General features: G+C 46.8%; 1 protein-coding gene across 9 annotated transcripts in view; it reads left to right on the top strand.

Annotated features, from left to right (window-relative positions):
- The window catches only part of PPP1R9A (protein phosphatase 1 regulatory subunit 9A), a 325,401-nt gene that overhangs the window by 266,725 nt on the left and 35,806 nt on the right, over positions 1 to 22,870 (top strand). The gene's annotated exons all lie outside the window — the stretch shown is intronic.

Below are 22,870 nucleotides of genomic sequence, written 5' to 3'. Positions count from 1 at the left end.
AAGTACTGGAAGGATTAATATTTTTTAATAGAAGTAATTTACAAATATGTTTAGCTTTCTGGCACCAGTTGATTTAAAAGAAAAAAGGTTTTCACCGGAGTACCCCTTTAAAGGGGTTATCCAGGACAAAACTTTTTTTTTAATATCAACTGGCTCCAGAAAGTTAAACATATTTGTAAATTACTTCTATTAAAAAATCTTAATCCTTTCAGTACTTATGAGCTTCTGAAGTTAAGGTTGTTCTTTTCTGTGTCTCGGGAACCGCCCAGTTTAGAAACAAATCCCCATAGCAAACCTCTTCTAAACAGGGCGTTTCCCGATACACGTGTCATCAGAGAGCACTTAGACAGAAAAGAACAACCTTAACTTCAGAAGCTCATAAGTACTGAAAGGATTAAGATTTTTTAATAGAAGTAATTTACAAATCTGTTTAACTTTCTGGAGCCAGTTGATATATAAAAAAAAAAGTTTTTTCCTGGAATACCCCTTTAACGGGAGGAAATAGAATGCTTCATAGATAATAAGATTTAAAAAAGTCCAAAATTTAAGACAAAAAAAGTTAAAGGGGTACGCCGCCCCTAGACATCTTATCCCCTATCCAAAGGATAAGGGAAAAAGATGTCTGATTGCGGGGGTCCAGATGCTGGGGACCCTGCGATTTTGGCTGCGGCACCCCAGACATCCGGAGCACGGAGCGAACTTCGCTCCATGCTGGATGACTGGCCATGCGGGGCAGAGGCGTGTGACGTCATGGCCACGCCCCGCTTGTGATGTCATGGCCATGCCCCCTCAATGCAAGTCTATGGGAGGGGGTGTGACGGCCGTCACGCCCCCTCCCATAGACTTGCATTGAGGGGGCGTGGCTGTGAGATCATGAGCATGGCCGTGATGTCACGAGCCTCCGGCGTTGCACCCAACGCTCTAAACGAACGCCGGGTGCAGCAGGGAGATTGTAGGGGGGACCCCCGCGATCAGACATCTTATCCCTTATCCTTTGGATAGGGGATAAGATTTCTAGGGGCGGAGTACTCCTTTAAGTTCGGTTTTTGTCTATAATTTTACAGTCATTTACATTGGCACCATTCAGACACGTAGTATTTAATTAGCTGTAATTTGTCATTAGTCGGTAGCATAAAAGGCTGTTCGTTTGGTGCTTAAAGGGGTACTCCGGTGAAAACGTTTTTTCTTTTAAATCAACTGGTGCCAGAAAGTTAAACATATTTGTAAATTACTTCTATTAAAAGATCTTAATCCTTCCAGTACTTATTAGCTGCTGAATGCTACAGAGGAAATTCCTTTCTTTTTTTGAACACTGATGACATCTCTGCTGACATCTCTGTCCATTTTAGCGACCGTGCATAGCAGATGTATACTAAGGGCAGCATGGTGGCTCAGTGGTTAGCACTGCTGCCTTTCAGTGCTGGGGCCTTGGGTTCAAATCCCACTAAGGACAACAATAAATAAAGAGTTATTATTATAATGACGTCAGCAAAGAGCACTGTGTTCGTGATGTCATCAGAGAGAATTCCAAAAAGAAAAGAATTTCCTCTGTTGTATTCAGCAGCTAATAAGTACAGGAAGGATTAAGATTTTTTAATAGAAGTAATTTACAAATCTGTTTAACTTTCTGGCACCAGTTGATTTAAAAGAAAAAAGGTTTTCACCGGAGTAGCCCTTTAATACTTATTTGTCTGATTCTGTTTCCTATGAGATACAGAACAATGTAAAGGTGGCCATACAACCTCAACAGCTTACGACTTGTTTGGCTGACACCCGTTCACCTTCGGCACAGCCGATTGTGCATCTACTTACAGTGGGGTAATGAGGCAAAGCGGTTGCAAGACTCTTCTGCCGGTGGATTATTACTATGGTAGAAAAAGGGAAGAGGCCCAATCCTCCTCTTTATGGCCTCATCTCAACAAGCTGAGGCTCACATACACATTAGATGGTCAGCCGGTCCCACTGAAATTGGCAAGTTCAACCATCTTTTCTCTAATATTTATGGCAGCTTTAAAAGGGTACTCCGCTGCTCCAGTGTTCGGAACATGTTCAGAACCATGCCCCTCGTGACGTCACACAGCACCTCCTAAATGCAAGTCTATAGACTTTCATTGAGGGGTGTTGACGTCACAAGGGGGCGTGGCAGTGATGTCGCGACCCTGATGCCCGCACCCAGTGTTCTAAACAAACAAAGATCGCAGGGGTCCCAATGGCCCATAAGACATCCTTTGTCTCCTTTGGATAGGGGATAAGATGTCTAGGGGCGGAATACCCCTTCAACTTGCTTGATCCAAAGAGTCATAGCATCTCCAGATGTTTCCCGGTAGACCTCCGTAAATGGGGGGAAATCAAGGTAAGGGCAATAGTGAACATACTTTTTTAGTGGGGGACAGTGTGAACTGTGTCTTGGCCTCCCTAATGGGAAACTTCAGTAAACAATTATCCCTCGAGGCTCACATTGAAAGATCTTTTTGACAAAGTCCTTTAGCTTGGGCCTCCACCAATTTCCCAAACTGTGAGGTCTACAGGGCACCTAAACTAATAGTCTTTGCATGTTACCGTTGACATGAATTATCTTAATTTAGAGGCAACCCGTCATGTTACAAATTTCAGTTCAATGTTAATTAATAAAGCAGAAGGGGCTGAACAGATGTGGAAAATAGATTCAGGAGAACTTGTAATTTACCGTATATACTCGAGTATAAGCCGACCCAAATATAAGCCGAGGCCCCTAATTTCTCCCCAAAAACCCAGGAAAAGTTATTGACTTTACTATAAGCCTAGGGTGGGACATGCATCATCCCGCCATGTCATCATCCAGACCCCTGTCATCATCCCCCCCCCCTTCATCATCCAGACCCCCGTCATCATCCAGACCCCCGTCATCATCACTTCCTGTCAATCCCTTCATCAGTGGTCTTCACTACGTTCATGCGCGTCCCTGTGCGTCGTCGTCAAGGCAACGTCACTAGTCCGGGGCCGGGCCCGGAGCGCCGAGAAGAGTGTCTCCCAGTGAAAATAGACAGCCCGGAATGACTAACCCTCCCCACTGGACGGTCCCTGCAGCATAGATGACCCAGACCAGCTCACCCTTCCTTCCCACCGAGGGGAGGTGAGTAGAAAACTAAAGGGGGGGTCTGGATGATGACGAAGGCCGCAGTGGTCTTCAACCTGCGGACCTCCAGAGGTTTCAAAACTACAACTCCCAGCATGCCCGGACAGCCGATGGCTGTCCGGGCATGCTGGGAGTTGTAGTTTTGCAACCTCTGGCGGTCCGCAGGTTGAAGACCACTGAGAAGGGATTGACAGGTGGAGAGTTCACTCGAGTATAAGCCGAGGGGGGCGTTTTCAGCACGAAAAATCGTGCTGAAAAACTTGGCTTATACTCGAGTATATACGGTATTGATTTATTTCAGCTTCTTTTGGGCTTAGGAGTCCAGTGAGTTGTCCTACTCATACAAGGAAGGCTGCCAATTGCCTATAAGACCGCCCACTGGACTCCTAAGCCTTATAACATACTACCTGGACACTTAAATGTATTTTTAACATGACGGGTTCCCTTGAATATTTTGAAGTGATTACCAGTAAGGAAAGTCTCTGGGCTATGCCAAAGGAGGTAAAAATCTCTTGTCTGCCATCAATGGCGTGGAAGAAGATCACTTTTGGTGGGATTCACCCTTAGAATTTAGCCAGATGTCAAATTAAAGAGGATCAGTCCTGTTCTAGGTCACGGAGATCTGTAGCATAGTCAATGGGACACTTTGGTATCTTTGGCCACCTTCAGAAAGAGTCCTCCTTTCATTCAAAAAAATGATCTAAGCAGACAACGTGTCCTCTGTTCATGTTTCTATGTCTTCTGTTGTGTCCTTTGGCCATATATATAAACAGCACATTGATGTCACCATTGGTTCAGCATTATTTGCTTCCTCACCAAGCAGATAGTTCCGGAAGCATCGCACTATTGTTGCTGAGTTTGTAGAACTGTTTCGACCATTATAGAACATAAGGAAACAAATGGCAGAAAAAAGAGCCTCTCCAAGTATCTCACAATCTACATATAACCTACAGTGCCATATAGATGTAAAGAGATTGCCCGGGATAGGCAGTTATCCATTTCTCTCGTAGACAGGGCTATCTGTTGTGCCAGTTGCCCACAAACAGTGTCAGATGAGGGTAATCTGGGCCCATCCAATAGAGATAATTCTTAGAGCCCCAGCTCCAACCATACAAACTAAGGCTGCATTCACACTACGTTTGTAGCCTACGGCTGCCGGATCCAGCTGGGATACGGGAGCGCCCGGTTTAGAAATTTCCCAGCCGGATCCGGACCGGCGCCGAAACCCATTCACTTTAATGAGCTGACTGGAGCGAGACAGTGACTCTGGTTGGCTCATTTTTGCCCGGTAGTATACCACGGTTTTTGGTCCGATCACAAAACGGGGCAAAAATGAGCCAAACGGAGTCACCGTCTCACTCCGGTCAGCTCATTAAAGTGAATGAGAAGCTGCGCTGGTCTGGCTGGGATACGGGAGCGCCTGGTTTCGAAATTTCCCAGCAGGTCCAGGCAAACGTAATGTAAATGCAGCCTAAGTGCAGCTCAGCTAGAAGTCTTAGAACATGACTGGGAATATATGCTAAGCCAGAAATATCAATATTATTGCCCCTTGTCAGTGCAAATCCGGGTTCTGGCTGGCTTTGTTCCCAGAATTTCCAGTGGAGTATGAATGGCCTTATAAGTCTCCACACGTCTTTGTGATGCAGTCTTCAAGGAGACACATTACCACTATGGGTCTATAACAATAGGCCTCTAAACTGCCAACCAGCACCAAGCTCTGGACTGATGAAGGGAAGTAACCTCTGCTGTCTGCAGATGGCTATTCTTTCCTTCTGGAGAGATTTTTGGCTTGGCATACACTCCCAGTCATGTTCTTAGACTTCTAGCTGGTGTAAAACAATGGCTTTAAAGGGGTACTCCGCCCCCAGACATCTTATCTGCTATCCAAAGGGTCTGATTGCGAGGGTCCTGCCACTGGGGAAATGATTTCGTCTGCGGCACCCTAGACATCCGGTGCACGGAGCGAACTCTTCTCCGTGCCAGATGACTGGCGATGCGGGGCAGAGGCTCGTTATGTCACGGACACGCCCTGCTGGTGATGTCACAGCCATGCCCCCTCAGTGCAAGTCTATGGGAGGGGGCTTGACGCCCCCTCCCATAGACTTGCATTGAGGGGGCATGGCCGTGACGTCACCAGCGGGGCACGGCCGTGATGGTCACAAGCCTTCGGCGCTGAACCCCACTTTCTAAACATACGCCAGGTACAGCATGGATATCGCGGGGGTCCCCAGCGCCAGGACCCCCGAGAACAGACATATTGTCCCCTATCCTTTGGATAGGGGATAAGATGTCTAGGGCGGAGTATCCCTTTAAGGGAAAGCTGTCTGGAAAAAGTGGTGTTAGAGCTGCTTCATATCCTTTTGCTCCCAACACTGAATGCCACAGCTCTTACTGTCTCATCAAAGCGGGAATTCTCAGCACGACCAGAAGCAAGAATCGGCAGCTAAGATCTGCACCCTCAGGTTCCTTTTCAACTCATGCAAAGCTGACACCAGCTAACATAGCAAATGTATAAGGCTGGGTTCCCATTACGCTTTCCCCCATACGGGAGCGCATACGGCAGGGGAGAGCTAAAAACTCGCGCTCCCGTATGCCTTTCTATGCGCTCCCGTATTGAATTCATTTCAATGAGCCGGCCGGAGTGAAACGTTCGGTCCGGTCGGCTCATTTTTGCCCCATATGCGCTTTTTCCCCGCACATAAAACCGTGGTCGACCACGGTTTTAGGTCCGGTTGTAAAAGGGCATACGGGGCAAAAATGAGCTGACCGGACCGAACGTTTCACTCCGGCCGGCTCATTGAAATGAATTCAATATGGGAGCGCATAGAAAGGCATACGCAAAGGCATACGCAAGTTTTTAGCTCTCCCCTGCCGTATGCGCTCCCGTATGGGGGAAAGCGTAATGGGAACCCAGCTTAGGACAATCTGGAGTTTATAGCATCAGAACTGATGGGTATCATCGGGCTTGTATGACAAAACATATACTCCCAAAGTATTAGGAGGTTGACCATATTCTGATTTTCGTATTCCGCCCTGTGTTGTATGCAATAAATGGGCCAATATAGGGGGAGGGGGATGCCCATAGTCACCTTAAAATGTCAAAAGGTCCATTAGTTATGTTTTTTGAAGTGGTATATTCAAGAATATTCCATCACTTTTTATGCAGTCAATAGGGTCCAACCTTTGGGATCCAAAGTGATGTCTATATCTATATCAGATTGGAACATTTCCAAAACTATTTAACAGTGACACATAGGACTCTATTATTTTCTTCTTATGTCTGGACTTTGCATTTCCTGTTTAACCACAAAACTGTGATGTCATGCCGAATGTAACGAAAAATGTTTGACACGTTTCGCCATGAATCTTGTTTCGTACTCCGTTCGCCATATTTTGAAATCATGTCTTGAGATGGTCACCCATAGGGCGTTCACTTTTGCAATAAAGATATTGAAAAAAAAAAATCTATGTTTATAAGGCTCTTTGATTCCATTGAATCAAGCAGTCATGCCCATCCCACAAGATGAGAGAGGAATGAGTGATTTCATTCTCATTCATGGGGCGCTTTGAGTCATTGAGTCATGGACATTGTTTTTCTTTTTTATAAATATATATATCATTTCGAACCATTTTGCCATCAGTTTTGGGGAAATATTTTGATTTTTATTGGTTCCACCATTTTTTATTTATTTTTGCTATTTATTTCAACACTATCTGAAAGAATATCATTCAGTCACTCAGCACATTTCACTGAAAGCTTTTACCTGTGTATAATAGAAGTAGCCATATTGTTGGCCAAATGCAATATCAATTAAAAGAGATCTCCAGCAAAAAATAACTTATCCTCTATCCACAGGATAGGGGATAAGTAGCTGATTGCAGGGGGTCCGACTGCTGGGGCCCCCGTGATCACCGGGATGGGTCCCGGTGCAGTGCCGTGGATTGCAATTTGCCATAGAATGTGATGGAGTTACTCAGCAGTTTTCCCTGCTCGAGCGCTCCGCCTCCATTACATTCTATAGGCTGACACTCGCACACCCCCCCCCCCCCAACCATTGGTTACTGCGGGGGCTGGGGGGGGGTGTGCGCGAGTGTCACGTGCCATATTTTATACTCACGCATCGCAGCTCATGGCAGTCTCACATGGGCTATCACAGGGAGAGGATCTCTCCCTGTGATAGCCGAAGCTGCACGGAGCTCTCATAGCCTCTGTGGCCCGATTCGTAATCAGACCACAGAAGCTAATACTTTTACTGTTTTATTGCCTCCCTCCAGCGCGCTCGTTCGCCACCGCTATTGGAATCCCTATGCCTGATAGCGCTGACAACCGCTTGCCTCCCTGCCCGCTGCTCTACTCCCCGTCCCCTGTTAACTCTCAGGGAACGGGGAACAAAAAGTAGAGCAGCGGGCGCAGCTAAAGTAGTGCTGCGCATGCGTGTGCAGCTAAAGTAGTACTGCGCATGCGCAGAACTACGCAAATAGCGTAGGTAGGTAGATTAGTGTAGGTTGTAATTTAGCATAGTTTATGCACCACAACTCCCAGCATGGGAGTTATAGTTTAGGACAACAACTCCTAGCATGCCCAGACAGCTAAAGGCTGCCCAGGCATGCTGGGAGTTGTAGTTTAGGACTACAACTCCCAGCATGCCCATACAGCTTAAGGCTGCCCAGGCATGCTGGGAGTTGTAGTTTAGCTTAGATTAGACAGCGAAGGGACCAAAACTCCCAGCATGCCCACACAGCTGAAGCCTGCCCGGGCATGCTGGGAGTTGTAGTTTAGCTGATGGGACCACAACTCCCAGCATGCCCAGACAGCTGAAGGCTGCCCGGGTATGCTGAGAGTTGTAGTGCAGTGAAGGGACCACAACTCCCAGCATACCCAGACAGCTGAAAGCTGCCCGGGCATGCTGGGAGTTGTAGTGCAGTGAAGCCACCACAACTCCCAGCATGCCCAGACAGCTAGGGAGTTGTAGTTTTACACAGGTATAAAGTAGTTTGCGTAGTGTTAGCGTGATTTTAGCATAGCTCTAGTTTAGTGTTAGCGCAGTTTTACAGTTTTTAGCGTAGCATAGTGTTAGCGCAGTTGTAGCGTATTTAGCATAGCGTAGTGTTAGCGCAGTTTTAATGTATTTAGCGTAGCTTAGTGGTAGCGCAGTTTTAGTGTATTTAGCGTAGTGTTAGCGCAGTTTTAGTGTATTTAGCGTAGTGTAGTGTTTGCGCAGTTTTAGCGTAGAGTAGCCTAGTGTTAGCGCAGTTTTAGTGTATTTAGCGTAATGTAAGCGCAGTTTTAGCGTATTTAGCGTAGCTTAGTTCTAGTGCAGTTTTAATATATTTAGTGTAGTGTAGCGTTAGCACAGTTTTAGCGTATTTAGCGTAGTGTAAACGCAGTTTTAGCGTATTTAGCGTAGCTTAGTTTTAACGCAGTTTTAATGTATTTAGTGTAGTGTAGCATTAGCACAGTTTTAGCGTATTTAGCGTAGCATATTGTTAGCGTAGTCTTAGAGTAGTGAGCGCAGCGTAGTCTTAGAGTAGCAATTCACAAAGGAGGTAGTGCGGCACTGCGTGAGTGTGCTGGATTAGGAATGGCAGGTGGGAGTTGGTGTAGCTGTAATGCCTCTGGTGGTGCTCAGATACTATAATAAGCAAAGTTCATGATATCCGTGAAGAGAAATGAAAATATCGGCACTCACAAGTGTGGCTGCAGGGTCTTCTTTATTGAGACATACTCACATGCGGGGTACAGAAGAGAGGGGAGTGGGGGGACAAGTGGTGGTGACCGAGCTCTAGTTTCGCACACTTGGTGGGCTTCGTCCGGCCATGACCCATACTGCCTGTGACTGCCTTATATACAAGTGAACCTAGTGCTTCACCTATCACGCACCTGAACATCTCTCACATGATCAGGTGACGTGGTAGGGGGGAGGTGTGTTAAAAGCAAAGATAGTTAGAAGCATGCTGAGAGCTCCGTTTTGTCGTTTAACCCTATGTTGCCTGTGGCATTAGTTTTAATGATCCATAGTGTCTCCACTCGTAATCATTTCGATTCTATTCGTTCATACTTATTACACGACACTTTTTCTAAGCCTACAAAGCGTAGTACATCAGGGTTATTATTATGGGCTTCTCTTACGTGGGCCTGCAGACGGGACGCTCCTGGCTTTCCAGCGCGTATGGTATAAAAATGTTCCCTAATACGCATCTGGAGCTGGCGTTTCGTCTGGCCTATGTAGAAGAAGCCACAGGGACATATTATAGCATAGACAACATTTTTTGTGCGACAGGTAATTAACTCTTTAATAGTATGAAAGACTGCTCCTAGCCTTACGTGTTTAGTTTCCCAGCAATATCTGCATTGGTTGCAGTTTTTACACTGGTGGGTACCTTTAGGTGTCATGTCACTAAGCCAGGTTTCTTTTTTCGCTGATGTATTGCTACTCTTAGATTTATTCCTCAATTTATCTCCTATGGTGAGGTTCTTTCTGTATGTTATACGCGGTTTGTTTTCTGCTCTTTTTTTCAAATCCTCATTGGCTTCCAATAGAAACCAGTTTCTACGTATAGCTCGCTCTATCACTGGATTCATAGGAGTATTTTGGAATACAAAGGTGAATCTTTCTTTTAGATTTTCCAACTTATTAAGTGGATTTTTTTTTTTAAGTAGATCTTCCCTCTTAGTTATCTCTACAGGAAGATCTGAAAATTAAGAAGCGCGATAAATTTGTCAGAGATAAAAGGGACTATGATAAGAATCAGGAATTTATCTGGCAGAATAAGAATCCTGCGAACAAACCAGGAAATTAAAAAGCCAGAAACCACAAACCCAAAACAGATAAATATTATAACAATCCAACCACAAGCCACCATAGCACAACGGAGAAAAAAACGCATAAGGAAACGCCACTACAATCTGAACAAACATCTACTAATAAATATGAAGCCATCCCTTTAGAGAAAGAAAAAGAATTAGAAGAGGAAGACAAAAGGCAAAGAAAAACCGATCAAGACCCATCAATGCAAGAACCAAAGAAGAAGAGGACTGCAACATGGAGGAACAAAACCTAAATTCCAATGTCATCAATCTTACCACCGACCCACTGGACTCAGCCACTATATCCCTCCTCACGAAAGGACTTAATTATGGACTTTCAGAATGTTTCAATGAGACTACCTTCGAAATAGACCTAGCAAGGGCCACTCGAGAAATCAGTTTACATAAATTTTTCTCAAATAAACCTATATCTAGTCAGCAGATATGTGAGAGTGACAATCGTATATGTATAGGTCCCCTAGGGTTCTTCCCTCCCGATACTGATGGTACAGACAGAGAATGCATAGCTATGTTAGCTACAGGATTCGAGCAAGATAGGAAGTCTACTGATGACCCTGGGAAGGAGAGTAGTTTTTTCAATAAAGGGAAAAAATCTAAATTTAATCCACCAGTTACACAAGGCAGTAGTATAGACTCCTTTGTCAAAGCCGTCACAAGAGACGTAAAAGCTATAATATACCCGAATCCTACCATGAATCTCTCCAGTCAAGAACTACAGGCACTAAAACGGTTAGAAAAAAGGGAGGATATTACTGTAATTCGTGCCGACAAGGGGGGGAGTGTCGTAGTGCAATATACATCAGAATATATGGAGGAAGCTGTCAGACAGCTGGCTGACACTGAGACATACACCCCCTTGTCGGCCGACCCAACTCCCAAGATTCTTAATAATCTGAAGTCATTCTTGCATAAATATGTTACTAGAAAGGTTATATCAGAAAAAAATGCTGAAAAATTATTACCTGATATTGCAAAACCAGCACGATGGTACCACTTGCCAAAAGTCCATAAATCGCTGAGCCGACCCCCAGGCAGGCCAATAGTAGCTGGGATCGGCTCAGCGACCAAATTTTTGTCTCAATACCTAGACTGGGTTCTTACCCCATTACAAACATCTATATTGTCACATGTAAAGGACACTAAGCATCTTCTTCAAATTTTAAAAGAAGTTCATGTAGAAGGAGGGAGTAGTCTATGTTCGATAGATGTCACTAGCCTGTATACCCGTATCCCCCATGAGGCGGGTATACAGGCAGTGAAAGAGTCTCTCACTCAAGCTAATGTTTCTGAGAATATGATTGAATTCGTGACAGAGGGCCTTGATTTTGTACTTCACAATAACACCTTCATGCATGGCGAACAATGGTACAAACAGAAGACCGGCACCCCTATGGGGACATCGGTCTCCTGTGCCTATGCAAATTTATTTTTGAGTAGTTTTGAAAATCGGTTTATATACAGTACCACCAATCCATATCTCCCTTTCATAAAAATGTATTATCGCTATGTTGACGATATTATCCTAATATGGACTGGCACGCAAGCTTTATTTAATGAGTTCACAACATACTTGAATAACAATAGTGTGAATATGCATTTCACCAATAACTATGGAGGCAAGACTTTAGAGTTTCTGGATCTAAAACTCCTTATTGAAGGGAACTGTATAATTACTGAGAATTACAGAAAAACAGTAGCTAAAAACACACTGCTGCATTTTAATAGCTCCCACAGATTTATGACAAAAAAGAACATTCCATATGGGCAATTTATTCGCCTAAAAAGAAATAACAGTAAAAATTATACTGATTAGCCTGATATGTAATACAGGCTAATGAATTAGTAACAAGGTTAAAAAAACGCAACTATCCTGATGATGTAATAAATTATGGTAGAAATAAAGCAGAGATAACTAAGAGGGAAGATCTACTTAAAAATTAAAATCCACTTAATAAGTTGGAAAATCTAAAAGAAAGATTCACCTTTGTATTCCAAAATACTCCTATGAATCCAGTGATAGAGCGAGCTATACGTAGAAACTGGTTTCTATTGGAAGCCAATGAGGATTTGAAAAAAAGAGCAGAAAACAAACCGCGTATAACATACAGAAAGAACCTCACCATAGGAGATAAATTGAGGAATAAATCTAAGAGTAGCAATACATCAGCGAAAAAAGAAACCTGGCTTAGTGACATGACACCTAAAGGTACCCACCAGTGTAAAAACTGCAACCAATGCAGATATTGCTGGGAAACTAAACACGTAAGGCTAGGAGCAGTCTTTCATACTGTTAAAGAGTTAATTACCTGTCGCACGAAATATGTTGTCTATGCTATAATATGTCCCTGTGGCTTCTTCTACATAGGCCAGACGAAACGCCAGCTCCAGATGCGTATTAGGGAACATTTTTATACCATACGCGCTGGAAAGCCAGGAGCGTCCCGTCTGCAGGCCCACGTAAGAGAAGCCCATAATAATAACCCTGATGTACTACGCTTTGTAGGCTTAGAAAAAGTGTCGTGTAATAAGTATGAACGAATAGAATCGAAATTATTACGAGTGGAGACACTATGGATCATTAAAACTAATGCCACAGGCAACATAGGGTTAAACGACAAAACGGAGCTCTCAGCATGCTTCTAACTATCTTTGCTTTTAACACACCTCCCCCCTACCACGTCACCTGATCATGTGAGAGATGTTCAGGTGCGTGATAGGTGAAGCACTAGGTTCACTTGTATATAAGGCAGTCACAGGCAGTATGGGTCATGGCCGGACGAAGCCCACCAAGTGTGCGAAACTAGAGCTCGGTCGCCACCACTTGTCCCCCCACTCCCCTCTCTTCTGTACCCCGCATGTGAGTATGTCTCAATAAAGAAGACCCTGCAGCCACACTGGTGAGTGCCGATATTTTCATTTCTCTTCACGGATATCGTAGTCTTAGAGTAGTTAGCGTAGTGTAGTGTTAGTCCAGTTCTAGCATAGTTGGCGTAGTTGTACACGGGTGTAGTGTAGCTAACTTAGTTTTACAGGCTGATGAAGTGTAGTTTATAGAGTTTAGCGTGGGGTGTAGCTTAGCTTAGTCATAAAGGGAAGGGGCTACAACTCCCAGCATGCCCAGACAGCCAAAGGCTGTCCGGGCAAGATGGAAGTTGTAGTTTTGCAAAAGTAGCAGAGGCAGTTGCGCTCTGCTACGTTAATGTAGTATACGGCCACCTGTATATATGGCTGGATACGGTGGTCACAAGGCCACTTACCCACCTCCGTTCCTGCTCCGTTACTGGACTTGTAGCAACGCAGGAAGATGAGGGAGCTGGAATGGGGGTGGTAAGTTAGGCTCTCCAGTTAATAACCTATTTTTTTTTGTGTTTTTCTTCTCGTTTCAGATACGTGAATGCGGAGGACTACATCGGAATCGGTGGACTACGACGATGACCTGCATTTTTTTCTTTTCCTTTAATAAAATGGTTAACGAGGGCTGTGGGGGAGTGTTTTTCCTAATAAAAATGTTTTAACTTGTGTGTGTTTTTTTTTAAATTACTTTACAGGCTTAGTAGTGGAAGCTGTCTTGTAGAGGGAGTCCATTACTAAATCGGTGCTTAGCATTAGCCCCAAAAACAGCTAGCGATAACCCCCAATTATTACCCCGGTACCCCCCGCCACAGGGGTACTGGGAAGAGCCGATACGAACAGGCCTAGAGCGCCAAATATGGCCCTCTTGGGCCTATGCGGTAACAAGCTGGCGCTATTTAGGCTGGGGAGGGCCAGTAACAATGGTCCTCGCCCACCCTGGTAACATCAGGTTGTTGCTGTTTGGTTGGTATTTGGCTGAAAATGAAAAAAAGGGGAACCACCCACACACTTTTATTTTTTTTTGGTAAAAAAAAAAAGTGTGTGGGTGGTTCCCCGTACCGGGGGGTACTGAAGTAATAATTGGGTTTATCGCTAGCTGTTTTTCGGGCTAACGCTAAACCCCGACTTAGTAAGGACTCCGTCTACAAGACAGCTTCCACTACTAAGCCTGTAAAGTAATTAAAAAAAACACACACACAAGTTAAATCATTTTTATTAGGAAAAACACTCCCCCCACAGCCCTCGTTAACCATTTTATTAAAAGAAAAGAAAAAAAATGCAGGTCATCGTCGTAGTCCACCGATTCCGATGTAGTCCTCCGCATTCACGTATCTGAAAACAGAAGAAAAACACAAAAAAAATGGGTTATTAACTGGAGAGCCTAACTTACCACCCCCATTCCAGCTCCCTCATCTTCCTGCATTGCTAATAGTCCAGTGACGGAGCAGGAACGGAGATGGGTAAGTGGCCTTGTGATCACCGTATCCAGCCATCTATACAGGTGGCCGTATACTACATTAACGTAGCAGAGCGCAACTGCCTCTGCTACTTTTGCAAAACTACAACTTCCATCTTGCCCGGACAGCCTTTGGCTGTCTGGGCATGCTGGGAGTTGTAGCCCCTTCACTTTATGATTAAGCTAAGCTACACCCCACGCTAAACTCTCTAAACTACACTTCATCTGCTTGTAAAAGTAAGTTAGCTACACTACACCCGTGTACAACTACGCCAACTATGCTAGAACTGGACTAACACTACACTACGCTAACTACTCCGAGACTACGCTGCGCTCACTACTCTAAGACTACGCTAACAATACGCTCCGCTAAATACGCTAAAACTGTGCTAACGCTACACTACACTAAATACATTAAAACTGCACTAGAACTGAGCTACGCTAAATACGCAAAAACTGCGCTTACATTACGCTAAATACACTAAAACTGTGCTAACACTAGGCTACTCTACGCTTAAACTGCGCTAACACTACACTACGCTAAATACAGCCTTCAGCTGTCTGGGCATGCTGGGAGTTGTGGTCCCATCAGCTAAACTACAACTCCCAGCATGCTTGGGCAGCCTTTAGCTGTCTGGGCATGCTGGAAGTTGTAGTCATAAACTACAACTCCCAGCATGCCTGGGCAGCCTTAAGCTGTCTGGGCATGCTGGAAGTTGTAGTCCCTTCGCTGTCTAATCTAAGCTAAACTACAACTCCTAGCATGCCTGGGAAGCCTTTCGCTGTATGGGTATGCTGGGAGTTGTAGTCCTAAACTACAACTCCCAGCATGCCTGGGCAGCCTTTAGCTGTCTGGGCATGCTGGGAGTTGTTGTCCTAAACTACAACTCCCATGCTCCTATGCTAAATTACAACCTACACTAATCTACCTACCTACGCTATTTGCGTGGTGCTGCGCATGCGCAGTACTACTTTAGCTGCACACGCATGCGCAGCACTACTTTAGCTGCGCCCGCTGCTCTACTTTCTGTTCCCCATTCCCTGAGAGTTAACAGGGGACGGGGAGTAGAGCAGCGGGCAGGGAGGCAAGCGGTTGTCAGCGCTATCGGGCATAGGGATCCCGATGGCTATTGAGCGCACTGGCGGGTAACAAGCTGATAACGCCGCTATCGGGCATAGGGATCCCGATGGCGGTGGCGAACGAGCGCGCTGGCGGGAGGCAATAAAACAGTAAAAGTATTAGCTTCTGTGGTCTGATTACGAATCGGGCCACATAGGCTATGAGAGCTCCGTGCAGCTTTGGGCTATCACAGGGAGAGATCCTCTCCCTTTGATAGCCCAAGTGAGACTGCCGTGAGCTGCGATGTGTGAGTATTAAATATGTCACGTGACACTCGCACCCCCCCCAGCCCCCGCAGTAACCAATGGTTGGGGGGGGTGTGCGAGTGTCAGCCTATAGAATGTAATGGTAGCGGAGCGCTCGAGCAGGGAAAACTGCTGAGTCACTCCATCACAATCTATGGCAAATTACAATCCATGGCACTGCACCGGCACTCAGTGAGGAGCTGCAGCCGACGTGCACTTTATTTATATCTATGGGAGTGCCGAAAAGACCCGAGTACAGTTCTTGGTCATGAGCAGCACTCACATAGAAATTAATGGAGCGAGTGCCGTCTACCAGTATACAACACGAGGGGGTCCCGGTGATCGCAGGGGGCCTCAGCGGTCGGACCCCCCGTGATCAGCTACTTATCCCCCATCCCGTGGATAGGGAGTAAGTTATTTTTTGCCGGAGTACTCCTTTGAGATGAAACTGTGGATGGACAGGAAGAATTAAAGGGGTACTCTGGTTGATATTGGGGGGTTTGACCTCTGGGACCCCCACGACATCCGGAATGCGGGCTGTTTCTTACTGCTAATCTCTCTGGTCCTCACCTTCTGAGGCAAACTGGTTTCGGGAGTGACGGCCGATCCTCCAATCACCAGCTGGGGTGTGACATCTCTCCGGGTGGTGATTGGCGAAGCAGACCATCACTCCCGAGACATGTTTGCCTTAGAAAGCCAGAGCACTCCAAAGAAAGAGACAGGCCCCGTTCTAGAGAATGTTGTGGATCCCAGCAGTCAGACCACCCTTCCCCTACGCTTACTTCCCCCTTCACTCTTCACTCAGCCTGCAATAAATCTTCTATCCCCCCCCCCCCCCTCCCCGCCTGCTCCTTCCTCTCTCTGGCCCGACACTAACTATTCCCAGCACCAGCCTGCCAGACAATTAAATCATACTTTACCATGATGATGGTTCATTGGCAGGATGTTTAAAACTCCCGGGCAGTCCCGCAGCCCATGAGATTTGCATGGGACTTCCTGTAACGTCATGGTAAAGTATGATTCAACTGTTCAGGTTCCGCTGTTTTACGCTCAGTGAGTATTAAATATGTCACGTGACACTCGCACCCCCCCCCCTCCCCGCCTGCTCCTTCCTCTCTCTGGCCCGACACTAACTATTCCCAGCACCAGCCTGCCAGACAATTAAATCATACTTTACCATGATGATGGTTCATTGGCAGGATGTTTAAAACTCCCGGGCAGTCCCGCAGCCCATGAGATTTGCATGGGACTTCCTGTAACGTCATGGTAAAGTATGATTCAACTGTTCAGGTTCCGCTGTTTTACGCTCAGGCTGTGAAGAATGTCAGTATGGGGACATTCCTAAACTCTACTTCACTTGTATTAAACATATACAGTCATGGCCGTAAATGTTGACACCCCTGAATTTTTTCAAGAAAGTGAAGTATTTCTCACAGAAAAGGATTGCAGTAACACATGTTTTGCTATACACATGTTTATTCCCTTTGTGTGTATTGGAACTAAACCAAAAATGGGAGGAAAAAAAGGAAATTGGAGATAATGTCACCAAACTCCAAAAATGGTCTGGACAAAATTATTGGCCCCTTAACTTAATATTTGGTTGCACATGCACACCCTTTGGAAAAATTTACTGATTCCTATAACCATCAATAAGCTTCTTACACCTCTCAGCCGGAATGTTGGACCACTCTTCCTTTACAAATTGCTCCAGGTCTCTTATTGGAAGGTGCCTTTTCCCAACAGCAATTTTAAGATCTCTCCACAGGTGATCAATGGGATTTAGATCTGGACTCATTGCTGCCACTTCAGAACTCTCCAGCGCTTTGTTGTCATCCATTTCTGGGCGCTTTTTGACGCATGTTTGGGGTCATTGTCCTGCTGGTAGACCCAAGATCTCGGACACAAACCCAGCTTTCTGACACTGGGCTGTACAGTGCGACCCAAAATCCGTTGGTAATCCTCAGATTTCATGATGCCTTGTACACATTCAAGGCACCCAGTGCCAGAGGCAGCGAAACAACCCAAAACATCATTGACCTCCACCATATGTCACTGTAGGTACTGTGTTCTTTTCTTTGTAGGCCTCATTCTGTTTTCAGTAAACAGTAGAATGATGAGCTTTACCAAAAAGCTTGTCACGATGCCGGCTGGCAGATAGTGGATCCTCTGTGCCAGAGAGGGATAGGCAAGGACCGCGCTAGTGGACCGGTTCTAAGTCACTACTGGTTTTCACCAGAGCCCGCCGCAAAGCGGGATGGTCTTGCTGCGGCGGTAGTGACCAGGTCGTATCCACTAGCAACGGGTCACCTCTCTGACTGCTGATGATAGGCGAGGTACAAGGGAGTAGACAGAAGCAAGGTCGGACGTAGCAGAAGGTCGGGGGCAGGCGGCAAGGTTCGTAGTCAGGGTGGATAGCAGAAGTTCTGGTACACAGGCTTTAGACACACAATACGCTTTCACTAGGCACAAGGGCAACAAGATCCGGCAAGGGAGTGCATGGGAGGAGGTTAGATATAGTCAGGGACCAGGTGGAAGCCAATTAAGCAAATTGGGCCAGGCACCAATCATTGGTGCACTGGCCCTTTAAGTCTCAGGGAGCTGGCGCGCGCGCGCCCTAGAGAGCGGAGCCGCGCGCGCCAGCACATGACAGCAGGGGACGGGAACGGGTAAGTGACCTGGGATGCGATTCGCGAGCGGGCGCGTCCCGCTGTGCGAATCGCATCCCCAACGGCCATGACAGTGCAGCGCTCCCGGTCAGCGGGACTGACCGGGGAGCTGCAGGGAGAAAGACGCCGTGAGCGCTCCGGGGAGGAGCGGGGACCCGGAGCGCTAGGCGTAACAGTACCCCCCCCCCCCTTAGGTCTCCCCTTTTTTTTGTCCGGTGACTGCCTCCCCTGGGATGAGGACACCGGGGAGGAATGGATGGTTTCCTCAATGGCAGGCAGTACAGCAGGAGTAGGAATGGGGAGGGAGGGCAGAGGGTGAAGCTTGGCACGGGGCAGGGAGACACAAGGACGGGAGCCATGAGGGGACACAGAGGCTTGCCTGAAGGGACTGGGAGGGGGGGAGAGGCATTTTCTGTGGCAGGCAGAGTCCCTAACGACTTTAGGGGGACCGGATACAGGAGAAACCACAGGGTCACGGCAGGGAGTACTGGGAACTGGTTTAAGGCAGTCCTTGGAACAAGAGGGACCCCAACTCTTGATCCCCCCAGTGGACCAGTCCAGGGTTGGGGAATGGTGTAGAAGCCAGGGTAGTCCAAGGAGAACTTCGGAAGTGCAATTGGGAAGGACAAAAAATTCAATTTTCTCGTGATGAGGTCCGATGCACATTAGGAGGGGCTCCGTGCGGTAACGCACGGTGCAATCCAACCTGGCTCCGTTGACCGTGGAAATGTGGAGTGGCTTGACAAGACGGGTCACCGGAATGCGGAATTTATTCACCAAGGACTCCCGAATAAAATTCCCAGAAGCACCAGAGTCCAGGCAGGCCACGGCTGAGAGGGAAGAGCTGGCTGAAGTAGAAATCCGTACAGGCACCGTGAGACGTGGAGAAGCCGACTTAGCATCCAGAGACGCCACACCCACGAGAGCTGGGTGCGAGCGTGCGTTTCCCAGACGTGGAGGACGGATAGGGCAATCCACCAAAAAATGTTCGGTACTGGCACAGTACAGACAAAGATTCTCTTCCTTACGGCGATTCCTCTCTTCCAGGGTCAGGCGAGACCGATCCACTTGCATGGCTTCCTCGGCGGGAGGCCTAGGCGCAGATTGCAGTGGAGACTGTGGGAGAGGTGTCCAGAGATCTAAGTCTTTTTCCTGGCGGAGCTCTTGATGTCTCTCAGAAAAACGCATGTCAATGCGAGTGGCTAGATGAATGAGTTCATGTAGATTAGCAGGAGTTTCTCGTGCGGCCAGAACATCTTTAATGTTGCTGGATAGGCCTTTTTTAAAGGTCGCGCAGAGGGCCTCATTATTCCAGGAAAGTTCAGAAGCAAGAGTACGGAATTGTATGGCGTACTCGCCAACGGAAGAACTACCCTGGACCAGGTTCAGCAGGGCAGTCTCAGCAGAAGAGGCTCGGGCAGGTTCCTCAAAGACACTTCGAATTTCCGAGAAGAAGGAGTGTACAGAGGCAGTGACGGGGTCATTGCGGTCCCAGAGCGGTGTGGCCCATGACAGAGCTTTTCCAGACAGAAGGCTGACTACGAAAGCCACCTTAGACCTTTCAGTAGGAAACTGGTCCGACATCATCTCCAAGTGCAGAGAACATTGCGAAAGGAAGCCACGGCAAAACTTAGAGTCCCCATTAAATTTGTCCGGCAAGGACAGGCGGAGGCTAGGAGTGGCCACTCGCTGCGGAAGGGGTGCAGGAGCTGGCGGAGGAGATGATTGCTGCTGAAGTTGCGACTGAAGTTGCTGCACAATGGTGAATACTTCCGACAGCTGGTGGGTTAGATGGGCGATCTGTCGGGATTGCTGGGCGACCACCGTGGTGATATCAGAGATATAAGGCAGAGGGACGTCAGCGGGATCCATGGCCGGATCTACTGTCACGATGCCGGCTGGCAGATAGTGGATCCTCTGTGCCAGAGAGGGATAGGCAAGGACCGCGCTAGTGGACCGGTTCTAAGTCACTACTGGTTTTCACCAGAGCCCGCCGCAAAGCGGGATGGTCTTGCTGCGGCGGTAGTGACCAGGTCGTATCCACTAGCAACGGGTCACCTCTCTGACTGCTGATGATAGGCGAGGTACAAGGGAGTAGACAGAAGCAAGGTCGGACGTAGCAGAAGGTCGGGGGCAGGCGGCAAGGTTCGTAGTCAGGGTGGATAGCAGAAGTTCTGGTACACAGGCTTTAGACACACAATACGCTTTCACTAGGCACAAGGGCAACAAGATCCGGCAAGGGAGTGCATGGGAGGAGGTTAGATATAGTCAGGGACCAGGTGGAAGCCAATTAAGCAAATTGGGCCAGGCACCAATCATTGGTGCACTGGCCCTTTAAGTCTCAGGGAGCAGGCGCGCGCGCGCCCTAGAGAGCGGAGCCGCGCGCGCCAGCACATGACAGCAGGGGACGGGAACGGGTAAGTGACCTGGGATGCGATTCGCGAGCGGGCGCGTCCCGCTGTGCGAATCGCATCCCCAACGGCCATGACAGTGCAGCGCTCCCGGTCAGCGGGACTGACCGGGGAGCTGCAGGAAGAAAGACGCCGTGAGCGCTCCGGGGAGGAGCGGGGACCCGGAGCGCTAGGCGTAACAAAGCTCTATCTTGGTCTCATCTGTCGACAAGACGTTTTCCCAGAAGCATTTTGGCTTACTCAAGTTCATTTTGGCAAAATGTAGTCTTTCTTTTTTATGTCTCTGTGTTAGCAGTGGGGTCCTCCTGGTTCTCCTCCATAGTGGGTTCCTCCTGGGTCCCCTCCATAGCGTTTAATTTCATTTAAATGTTGACGGATAGTTTGCGCTGACACTGATGCTCCCTAAGCCTGCAGGACAGCTTGAATATCTTTGGAACTTGTTTGGGGCTGCTTATCCACCATCTGGACTATCCTGCGTTGACACCTTTCATCAATTTTTCTCTTCCTTCCATGCGCAGGGAGATTAGCAACAGTGCCATGGGTTGCAAACTTGTTGATAATGTTGCGCACTGTGGACAAAGGCAAATCTAGATCTCTGGAGATGGACTTGTAACCTTGAGATTGTTTATATTTTTCCACAATTTTGGTTCTCAAGTCCTCAGACAGTTCTCTTCTCCTCTTTATGTTGTCCATGCTTAGTGTGGCACACACAGACACACAATGCAAAGTATAAGTGAACTTCCCTCCTTTTTATCTGCTTTCAGGTGTGATTTTTATATTGCCCACGCCTGTTACTTGCCCCAGGTGAGTTTAAAGGAGCATCACATGCTTGAAACGATCTTATTTTTCCACAATTTTGAAAGGGTGCCAATAATTTTGTCCAGCCCATTTTTGAAGTTTGGTGACATTATGTCCAATTTGCTTTTTTTCCCTCCTTTTTTTGGTTTAGTTCCAATACACACAAAGGGAATAAACATGTGTAGAGCAAAACATGTGTTACTGCAATCATTTTCTGTGAGAAATACTTCATTTTCTAGAAAAATTTCAGGGGTGCCGACATTTACGGCCATGACTTTAAGAAACATGTGTGCCAAGTTAAATCAAAATACCTTCTGCTATACAGAAGTTATGCTGGAACATACATATGCACACATAGGCCCAGATTTATCAAACTGTGTGATAAAAAAGTGGAGTAATTTCCCCACAGCAACCTATCACAGCTCAGCTTTCACTTTACCAGAGCTCGTTAGCTGAGCTGTGATTGGTTGCTGCGGGAAAATCTCTCCACTTTTTCTTTCACACCGCTTGATAAATCTGGGCCATACAGTATACAGTATATACACACAATGAGCTGTGGTCAGTAACCTAGACAATGAGCTGTGGTCAGTAACCTAGACAATGAGCTGTGGTCAGTAACCTAGACAATGAGCTGAGGTCAGTAACCTAGACAATGAGCTGTGGTCAGTAACCTAGACAATGAGCTGTGGTCAGTAACCTAGACAATGAGCTGTGGTCAGTAACCTAGACAATGAGCTGTGGTCAGTAACCTAGACAATGAGCTGTTGACAAGGAGAGGAAAAAAGCTGGAATAGAATATTAGGAGAAGGAAGCAAATTTGCTAAGTAAATGTATTTGCAAAAATATTTAAAGACAGCTTGTTCACCTACACTTAACCGAATATACCGGGTTATAGTGCAGATGAATAGCTGTAAAAAAAAAGAGGGGTTACTCACATTTTTATGAGAAGTATTTCCAGAGTTCTGCCTGATTATATTCCTGTACTTATTGGGCTCCTGTGTGCAATGGAGGCAGGGAGCCAGCTCGATGAGCTCCCATGGCTCCTCCATGTATACTTCCTGGCCCGCCCCTCTCATAAATATGTAAATTTATCTATTATCTTGCAAGTGGGGATGAGTGTTCTGTTCTTTGCGCAAGCGCCGCTCGCTACTCCTGGAAGGAAGAGACGCCTGCGCTCTGCTAAGAAAGCAGAGCGCTCACCCCCACCGGCAAGATAGTCAATGAATTTGCATATTTATGAGAGGGGCGGGGCAGGCAGTAAATATGGAGGAGGCAGGGGAGCTCATCGAGCCGGCTTCCCTCCTCCATTGGAGACAGGAGCGCAATAGCTACAGGAATATAAACAGGCAGAACAGGAAAAATGTGATTAACCCCTCT

The sequence above is a fragment of the Hyla sarda genome, chromosome 5 (assembly GCF_029499605.1).
Source record: "Hyla sarda isolate aHylSar1 chromosome 5, aHylSar1.hap1, whole genome shotgun sequence".
NCBI classification, from domain to species: Eukaryota; Metazoa; Chordata; class Amphibia; order Anura; family Hylidae; genus Hyla; species Hyla sarda.
Note: the sequence above shows the minus strand (reverse complement) of the source record. Positions and strands in the feature narration are given on the sequence as shown.